The sequence below is a fragment of the Podarcis muralis genome, chromosome 5, assembly GCF_964188315.1.
Source record: "Podarcis muralis chromosome 5, rPodMur119.hap1.1, whole genome shotgun sequence".
NCBI lineage: Eukaryota > Metazoa > Chordata > Lepidosauria > Squamata > Lacertidae > Podarcis > Podarcis muralis.
In genome coordinates, this window is record NC_135659.1 from 29,917,227 (window position 1) to 29,926,250 (window position 9,024).

Sequence of the window (9,024 nt, forward strand, 5' to 3'; positions counted from 1 at the left end):
CACTGATCCACACTGTATTTAAGGGAGTAATAATATTCACACTACCTCATCATTCCATGAGGTGGGTTTTATTTTTTGAAGATGGGAGGATGTGAGCTGTCTTGTTCTACTGTACTTTTAATGCCAATTCATTCTTACTTTGACAAAATGTTAATTTAAATGCTTGATTGCAATAAAAATATTTTAAATGGTTTACAAAAGGAATGAAAGATTTAAATTATCAATGAAACAATTAAAAACAGGTAATGGAAACTTTCAGAATACAATTAAAATCAACAGCAAGGTAAAAATAGGTTAAAACATATGTGAATGTGTATTAGAGTAGAACGTCACAAGCAACAACAGGGCACATGGAGGTATTAGACTGCCAGAACTCATTATCAGCATTTATAAGGGGTGGAGAGTAAGAAGAGGACAACCTGTGGGGAGTTGTTAGGAAAGGGCTCAACTTTAGCAAAACACTGAATTGAGCACCTGGAGGAACCACACAATGAGGTCAGAGCAGAAAGAACCTCAAAATCAACACCCCTTCCTTTTTAAGAAACAGATTTCAGATGGTAGCTGAAATTTACAGCACAGTTCTAGTTATGTTTACTGGGAAGTAGGTTTCAGTATGTTGAAGCTGAAACCATAGTCATACCTTGGAAGTTGAACGGAATCTGTTCCGGAAGTCCATTCAACTTCCAAAACGTTCAAAAACCAAGCTCCTGCAGCCAATCGGAAGCCCCGTCAGACGTTTGGCTTCCAAAAATAATTTGCAAACCAGAGCAATCACTTCTGGGTTTGTGATGTTCAGGAACCAAAACGTTCGGGAACCAAGCTGTTAGACTTCCAGGGTACGACTGTACTTAGGGATGGGAAAGCATTCCCAGCCACAAAGCAGGGCCAGCATGGGGAAGAATCCAGGATTTCCATAGTTGGCCGTCAGGCCTTTACTGGGAAGAAAGTCCATATGCCTTCAGCAGGATTTCCTCCCAGGTAAGGGCACAGAGGATTGCAGCCATGCAGTGCAACACTGTGAATGTTTACTCAGAAGCAGGGCCTGCTGTGTTCAATAGAACTTACTCTCAGACACGTGTTATAGGATTGCATCGTTATTTGATTATATATGTCACCTTAAAAGCTATAATCATGTATACTTGTATCAAGACCCTCAGGATGTTTTTTTTGTGGGACGAGGGTGTCTTATTTAGGAACACATGCCTAAGGTTGGGCTACAGCACTTTCGGGTGTCCCACAGGATTCAAATATTGCATGCTAATTCTTCTAACTTAAATTAGCGATAGGAAGCAGAACACCTCAGGAGGGGCCAAGCAAATCCAAGGAAGGGAGATGGGTTGAGTGCAGGTCCAGTGATCTCACTGGGCCAACTAGACAGCCAACCACAAGAACGGACATTTGAATGGCACAGCATTCTAAAAATTAGTTCTTGTTATATCTTGCAAATTTCCAACAATATTTTACTTTTATTCTACACCTTCAAAGCAGCTTCTCAAAGCCCAAACTTGCCAAAACTTACCTACACTCAACCACGCTGCAAAAGAGACCAGCTGGCTTGGCAACTAATGCCAACTGAACCTGCGCCAGTCCTGAAGAAACTGGTGGCCAGACCTGCAAAGCGAGATTTTGACGTGCTTTTTAAGAGACTTTATTTATTTATTTAATTTATTTTATTTCTATACTGCCCTATACCCAAAGGTATTTAAGGAAGCTAATCGGAAATGGCTGTATTACTTATTCTCGCAATCCGGAATAAATTTTGCGGTTTCAAGTTTTTGCGTTTCCTTACAAGTTTTTGGAAACTGAAGTTACGAAAATAAAAAAAAACTGGGGGAGCAAGTAGTTAGCCTTGCCTAGGGCGCAAAAGAGCCATTGCACCGTGAAATCCAAAGTGAAAACCTGGACAGAAAAGTTGTAGAGCTTTCGGGGAGAGGGGGGGTCATTGTTTTTGAGCTACGTATTTTTGAGAATGGGCAATAACGACAAGGGCTGCCACACGTCCGGTGTTTTCCGGGCACATAGGCGATTCCCGCCGGGACATTGCCGGCTGCCGTGGTGTTCCTTATGTGTCCGGGAAATTCCGGAAGTATGGCAAACCCACTCCCCCCAAAAAGTCCCTCGCTACGATGCTGATTAGGGGCTCAAGGAACGACCCGTGTGGGGAACTCTCCCTTCTCCCTTCCCAACGATTTCAGGCAAGAGCCACCCAAAGCGCTGGGCGGGAAACCCACCCTCTCAGCCTTCCCGCCCTAAGACGCGGATAGACGGTATCCGTTCGGAGGCTAATCCGGGGCTACCTCAGAGACAGGCCGGCCTCTCGCTCTCCCTACCGGGAAACTTCTCCCTCACGCACGCGCGCCGAAGTCCGATTTCTCCCTCCGCGAAGCGCTTGACGGTGCCGCCTTCCGAAGCCTGCTCTTGGGCGGCCAATCCCCATCGCCCGTGCGAAGCGGTCGGATCAACCAATCCAGCCGCCGCCTTGAAAAACGCGAAGGGGGATTGGCTAGGCGAAGTTGCTGACGCGCCCAACGCACGCGCCGCCCTTCTCGGTGCTGGGGAGGAAGGCGAAGAACGGCACCGAGCTGCCGAGCATGCTCGCTGGCAGAGGCTGAAGCTGCGCTGCCCTTAAGTTGCCCTCACTTGCCCTATACAATACCTGCTTCATGGGCTAAGGCCTAAGCAGTCAAAAGTGGGGTTTTGTTGGCGCATCATATTTGGGGGAATGGCCTGGGCTTTGTGATCCTACCAAGACAGGGAGGTCGAGAAGGCCCAGGACATCATAATCAGACTGACACACGCAGAGAAAAGGAAAATAATTAGGGCACCTCATTTGGAATCCTATGGAAAGTTAGAGGAGGTTATTATTAGCTACACAGATGGTTATCGCTGAAAATGCAGCTGCTGCGATTGATAGACCAACCAAAATGTAATTGGATGTCGATTAAAATAAAATACAAAGACCACAGCAATATAAGAACTGGACAAAAAACATTGATCAAGGAGCTCAGGAAACCACTTCGGTTAAAATCTGCAAAATTGGAATCATTTTGATATTCATTGGAATCCATATAATTGGCAAAACTGTGTAAATATTGGAAAATTAATTTTAAAAATATTTTTAAAAGAAAGAAAGAAATCTATCACATCTCCAAATAGCTATTCCCCAGAAACTCCCATTTTGTTATTCTGAACCTTTCCCCATTTCAGAACAGTTGATCTTCAACGGGTTTGCACTGTCTTTCAAAGTGGGGAGGGCAGAGGGGAGCTGTTTCTAGTTTAAATGGCTACAGATCCGGAGGAAGATTTTGTATTTATCAGAACATGGGGCAATTGCCTTAGATTTCTGAAAACAATTGTTCCCCCCGCCAACATTTCTGCAGTGGGGAGGGAAAACCCGACTTCAGCACCACAGGATCTGTCAGAAAGAGGCTTATCTAATTTCTAGAAATTGATAAAACTTCAACCTGAAAAATGCCAAACATTAAAGGAAGCAATATACTATTCTTGATGTTAATTGCTGCTCCTCTGCTTCATCACTTCTAGCAACTGCTTTTTTTGCCAGTTATTTATTTTGTTAATTTATGAATCTCCTTACATGTGAGTCTTAAGCCATTTTAAACACATGCCATTAAAAAAACAACTAAAATAGTTTTAAAAACAATGGCACTGAGCGGGTTCATTCTGTCCGGTTTATACTAATTGATACCATTCATGTGTAAGAATTTGTGTTTTCTGGGTTCATAGAGACTGCTTTCTACAGAATTGGAGCAGTAGTCTATCAGGCTCAGTAAATAGGTAAAGGTAAATTACCCCTGATCACTGCAGATGGTGACAGCAGCCACGAAATTAAAAGACGCCTCCTTCTTGGGAGAAGGGCAATGACAGGCCTAGACAGCATCTTGAGAAGTAGAGACGTCACCTTGCCAACAAAGGTCCATATAGTTAAAGCCATGGTTTTCCCAGTAGTGATGTATGGAAGTGAGAGCTGGACCATCAAGAAGGCTGATCGCCGAAGAATTGATACTTTTGAATCATGGTGCTGGAGAAGACTCTTGAGAGTCCCATGGACTGCAAGAAGATCAAACGCATCCATTCTTAAGGAAATCAGCCCTGAGTGCTCACTGGAAGGACAGATCGTGAAGCTGAGGCTCCAGTACTTTGGCCACCTCATGAGAAGAGAAGACTCCCTGGAGAAGACACTGATGCTGGGAAAGATGGAGGGCACAAGGAGAAGGGGGCGACAGAGGACGAGATGGTTGGATAGTGTTTTCGAGGTTACCAGCATGAGTCTGACCAAACTGCGGGAAGTAGTGGAGGACAGAGGTGCCTGGCGTGCTCTGGTCCATGGGGTCACGAAGAGTCGGACACGACTAAACGACTAAACAACAACCACAACAAAAATGACCCCTGATAAGTCCAGTCAAAGGTGACTATGGGGTGCGGTGTGTTAGAATTCCTGATCTTTCATTGCAGACATGGGATTTCTGTCTATCACATGACGGTGTATGCTTTGACTCCACAGAGTGGGAAGTGACGAAGACAGGATGTTTGTGTTCCGTGAAGTGGGACTATGGTCCTTTGTTCTTTTTCTGTTTGCTGTCTGATACTAGAGAGAGAGGGAGCCATGTTGCGGTGCTCCGTGTGTGTTTATATGTAAATAAAGTAGATTAGCCAAATTGCTGAGTTGCTGAGGTCTGTCACACTCAAGTTGCACAAACTCTGCAGATCCCTAAGTGTGCTGGTGTCGGTTGGCATCGGTCACTGTGATGTTCGGGCTGAAGAAAGCTTATGAAGCTTCCAAACGATAGACCCAGGAGGGAGGGAACATGCCAGTCGGGCATGTGTCTCTGCCAGGGTCCTTCTCAAGTGTATGCTGAACACCTGACAGGCTGCTCATCCCGCTTCAGGCCGAGGGAGCTGGCATTTGTCCACAGACAGCTTTCCGGGTCATGTGGCCAGCATGACTGAACCGCTTCCGGTGCAACAGAACACCGTGACGAGTGCCAGAGTGCACGAAAACAACGTTTACCTTCCCGCCACAGCGGTACCTATTTATCTACTTGCAATGTTGTGCTTTTGTACTGCTAGGTTGGCAGAAGCTGCGACAGAACAACGGGAGCTCACCACCATCACATGGATTCGAACTGCCGACATTCCGATCGGCAAGCCCAAGAGGCTCAGTGGTTTAGACCACAGCGCCACGCATGTCACTATCTGGTTCCGTATTGTCTACACTGGTGGATGGTGACTCTGCTCACTTTCGGAGAGGAGTTTTCCCCCATATTCTAGCAGCTCTTTTTCGGGGGTGGGGTGGAAAGTGATTCACTGATGGTCTGAATCATTACCTACTTGGCAGCCCCTAGATTTTGTGCTAATTCAGCAGGAAGTTAAGTTTTTGTCAATATGGGACTGTTTTAATTAATTCAGAATGCTGTAGGAATGCATCACATATTTAGAAACCCCGCTTGGCCTTAGAGTTCATCCGCTTGGCCTTTTTAAAAAAATGCTTTCCTCTCACACCTGCAGAATTCCAAGAGTACTTGCTTGTTTTTCTCTTTTTCCTATTCATTCTAATACTCTTTCCAATGCATAACTTCGGTTTCTGTTTATTTTCATGGATTAGCATCTGGTCCTTTGTCTTCTACTATCAAATAAGGTTTTGAATCTGTTCATATTATCCATGTTAATTCATGCATTGGACTCTGTGACTATTCACACAAATATTGCAAAGCAGGATTTGGCCTCTCAGTCACACTTTTGCAACAGAAGATAAGATGAGATGTTAGAAAATCTCAACTTATGACCTTAATATTTATGATAGTGTCAGGACTGCACAGTAAAACTTTATATTATTTAATTTTCAACTCTGACACTAAAGCATCATTTCATTTATATGCAAATAAGAAGAGACTCTGCTTTTTCTTCACGGTAGAAGCTGTTTGAATTATTCACATCTTATTAATAAAGCTTCATAAATGCATATTTTTTCACTCAATTGGTAACGGCCAAGGGAGAGAATCTATATATCAAGCCTTTGTTATTATGAGAGCTGTAACAAAATACAAAGATTTAAGGAGTACATAATTGTAGGTTATAGAGTTATAATGGAAACAATGCATTATATAGATGAATTTTTTACCCCTTTCATTATCTTGTTGCCATTCTCCTTAGTCCTTGGCAGAGATATCTTTTGGAAGGTAGATTAGAAAGAATTAAAGTTCCATATATTTAGTGACTGAAACCATGCCATTTAAGGAGAATATTTAACACTGTTATATCATTTTATTTCTTTCTGTATGAACCTCATAACGTTTATTGGCATTTCCCAATCTAGTGTCGACAGTCATTGGGCACATGTATGCAGCATTATCATTTTTCTCCGCTGACAAATGAGTCTGACCCTTTATTGATGTGCAGCGGGTGGGACAAAAGTGGAGCTGGGGAAGTTTTTGTTTTGTTTTGTTTCCCTGAGGGGATACTTTATTGTAAGGTGCATAGGTTGAAAATGAGGTGTTTGAAGCTTCCTCTCAATGAAACAGGAATGACCACTAGGCCGTTGTGGTGTTTCACAAAATGATAAGCCAGACTTTCTGTTTTATCATGGTTCTTCCAATAAGCTGAGGGGTAGGTTATGCAGCAAGACGGTGATAGGCCCAAGGTCACGCAGTGAGATTCACAGCGGAGTGGAAATTTGTACCTTGGTCTCCCAGATCCTAATCCAACACCCTAGCCCCTATAGCGGCAGTTTCCCATCTCCCCTCACCCCCACTACAGACCACTTGAAAATCACTGATGGTATTGACAGCTCACTCAGTGATTATCTTTTTCTGCCCATTGTCACAATTGTGATGCTCTGAGCTAGACGCCGTCTGTTTCTCTAACGGCATTTTTAGTGCATCTTTTCGTACGTGGCATTTTTTCGTGTTACGATTTGCACGGCAAAGAATTCAAACGGTGAGGCGAAGGCATGCGGTGTAAGAAGTGAAGTAAGCGATTAAAAAAAAATAGCAATTCAGGATCTATATGGATATTGAATGCGGACCACCTGAATGAAGCTTGCGGAGCACTGGTGGTCCGTGGTCCACACTTTCAGAACCTCTGTGCTTGAGCACTCTGCTTCTCTGCACCGCAATGCCTTTCTTTTAGATGTTGTGTAAACCTGCCAAGTGTGGCTCCCTCCTTGCATTCACAGTGCTGTCGCCTCCGTTGACGCCAGCTCTTTTTCTTCTTTAACACCAAAGGAACTGGCAGCAGAGTCAGGCCCTTTGTGCACTGAATAGACAGCCGTGGCAGGAGGCAACAAAGGCACTGCGCCGGTATAGTTGCTCACTTTATCTGCCATTCTTTCAGCTCTAAAGAGCTACCAGCAAGAACAAACCCCAACGATTCGTAAGAAAAACTACTTCATACTCCCGACACGGAAGAACAAAGAAACGTATGCTGAGAAAACAGCGCTTCTCCCCCGCCTCTCTTCAGTTTCTACGGCCCAAGAAAGGTGTGTGTGTGTGTAAATCCCGACGGGCAGAGCAACCCGTTCTGGTGCCCACAGCAGACAGCAGCATTAGGGCCTTGAAACGAAAGCAGCCCATCAAAGGCAGGAATTCTGTACTGAATGGGAAAGGAATACATACAGCACTCAAGGCATCTGGCTTAAAATATTAAAAAGGAGGACAGCCGAATGGAAAGGGTTCTTTTCTTTGAGAAAATTGCCTGTGGACTGTCTCTTAGTGTTCTGAAGCCGCTCCCTGAAGCTGTTTTATATAATACCTAGTTTTCTCCTGTTTCAAAAGTGCTAATGATTCCGTGGTTGCAGAATCGGAGAAAGCTCCTGGTCCCTCCTTCTGCCCCCTTTTATTCTCTTGAAGTCCTATACGCCAGCAATTGTTTTAAAGTTGGATGGTACTGGGGGCAAAATGCCCTCTAAAGTATTAACTGATACTTGTTCTGAAGGGGTCTCATTTAGAAAGGGGGGAAACGGGTAAGTTAGGTATATACTTAAAGTCTATGTTGTCCCTTAAGAGCGTTGGTAGAGAACTGAAGGAAAGTATTATTCTTTCATACAACTGCGGAGTTAAATTGCTGTTTACTCATTTAATATCTGTATCCTCTTCATTCCCTGTCTTTAATTGCTGTGCATATCCTTTAAGGTAACTATAGCTGTGGTTATGATGAAGGTCTGTTGTGGAGAAGATTTGGTATGTTGAGAAATGAAAAGTTTTAGATTTGTTACCCTGACCCCTCCCTCCTAAAATATGAAGAATATTGCCTGATCCAATTAAAGCAAGTATTCTAGGGCAAATTTCAAATATACAAATATTTCCCTACAATTATGCAGCACATATCATCTCTATACATAAATCATACTGTTTTCATACTGGAAAACATATGCTTATATTTATCCCTGCAATAAATAATACTGCAAGAGAAATATATTGAAATGACATTTTAATAAAATATGCAAAATGTAACTGAAATTTCAAAGCAACTGCAGCTTGTGAAATCTTGTCTTCCTAGCCTCTTGAGGAATATTCACCCTGAGAGCCTGTTCAGCTGGAAGTAAATCAAGCTTTCTTCTCTCAAACAAACAGTTTTGAGTTTTATAGTTAGTCTTTATTTAGACTAGAATTGGTGGCGGGCCTGGAATATCACCAGCTGCAGCTTCTTGTGCGGTACACAATTAAAGCTTTTATATTATTTGGATATTTACATACTGTTCTTCCCTGTACATTCACTGGGCAACATATTAAAGCACACTGATACATGTTTCTGCAACCAATGAAAACATCAGTACAAACTACAAATGGCATAACATAAAATAGCAATGAGTAAAATACAAAACTGACTTCGAATAAATTTTAGCTTCTTAACTCCAGAAATCTAGCATAAGTGTGTTTCTTCAGCATCTTCCCATAAGAGTATAATGTCCAGGTGAGATTCACCTTAAGTGTAGAGATCATTCCAGAGTTTTGGAGTTTTCACTGAAAAAGCCCTACCTCAGGCTGCTGCACTGCTGACCTTGCCCAT

General features: G+C 43.2%; 1 protein-coding gene across 5 annotated transcripts in view; it reads right to left on the minus strand.

Annotated features, from left to right (window-relative positions):
• Nucleotides 1-2,447, minus strand: part of CDC7 (cell division cycle 7) — a 29,266-nt gene extending 26,819 nt beyond the window's left edge. For 2 of the 5 annotated variants that reach the window (XM_077928478.1, XM_028732808.2), the window contains exon 1: nucleotides 2,298-2,447. The gene's annotated coding sequence lies outside the window, so the exon portion shown is untranslated. Of the gene's footprint in view, nucleotides 1-1,519; nucleotides 1,612-2,231 lie in introns of all 5 variants that reach the window. The other 3 variants (XM_028732810.2, XM_028732811.2, XM_028732809.2) reach the window with 3 other exon arrangements.
• Nucleotides 2,448-9,024: the final 6,577 nt, after the last annotated feature.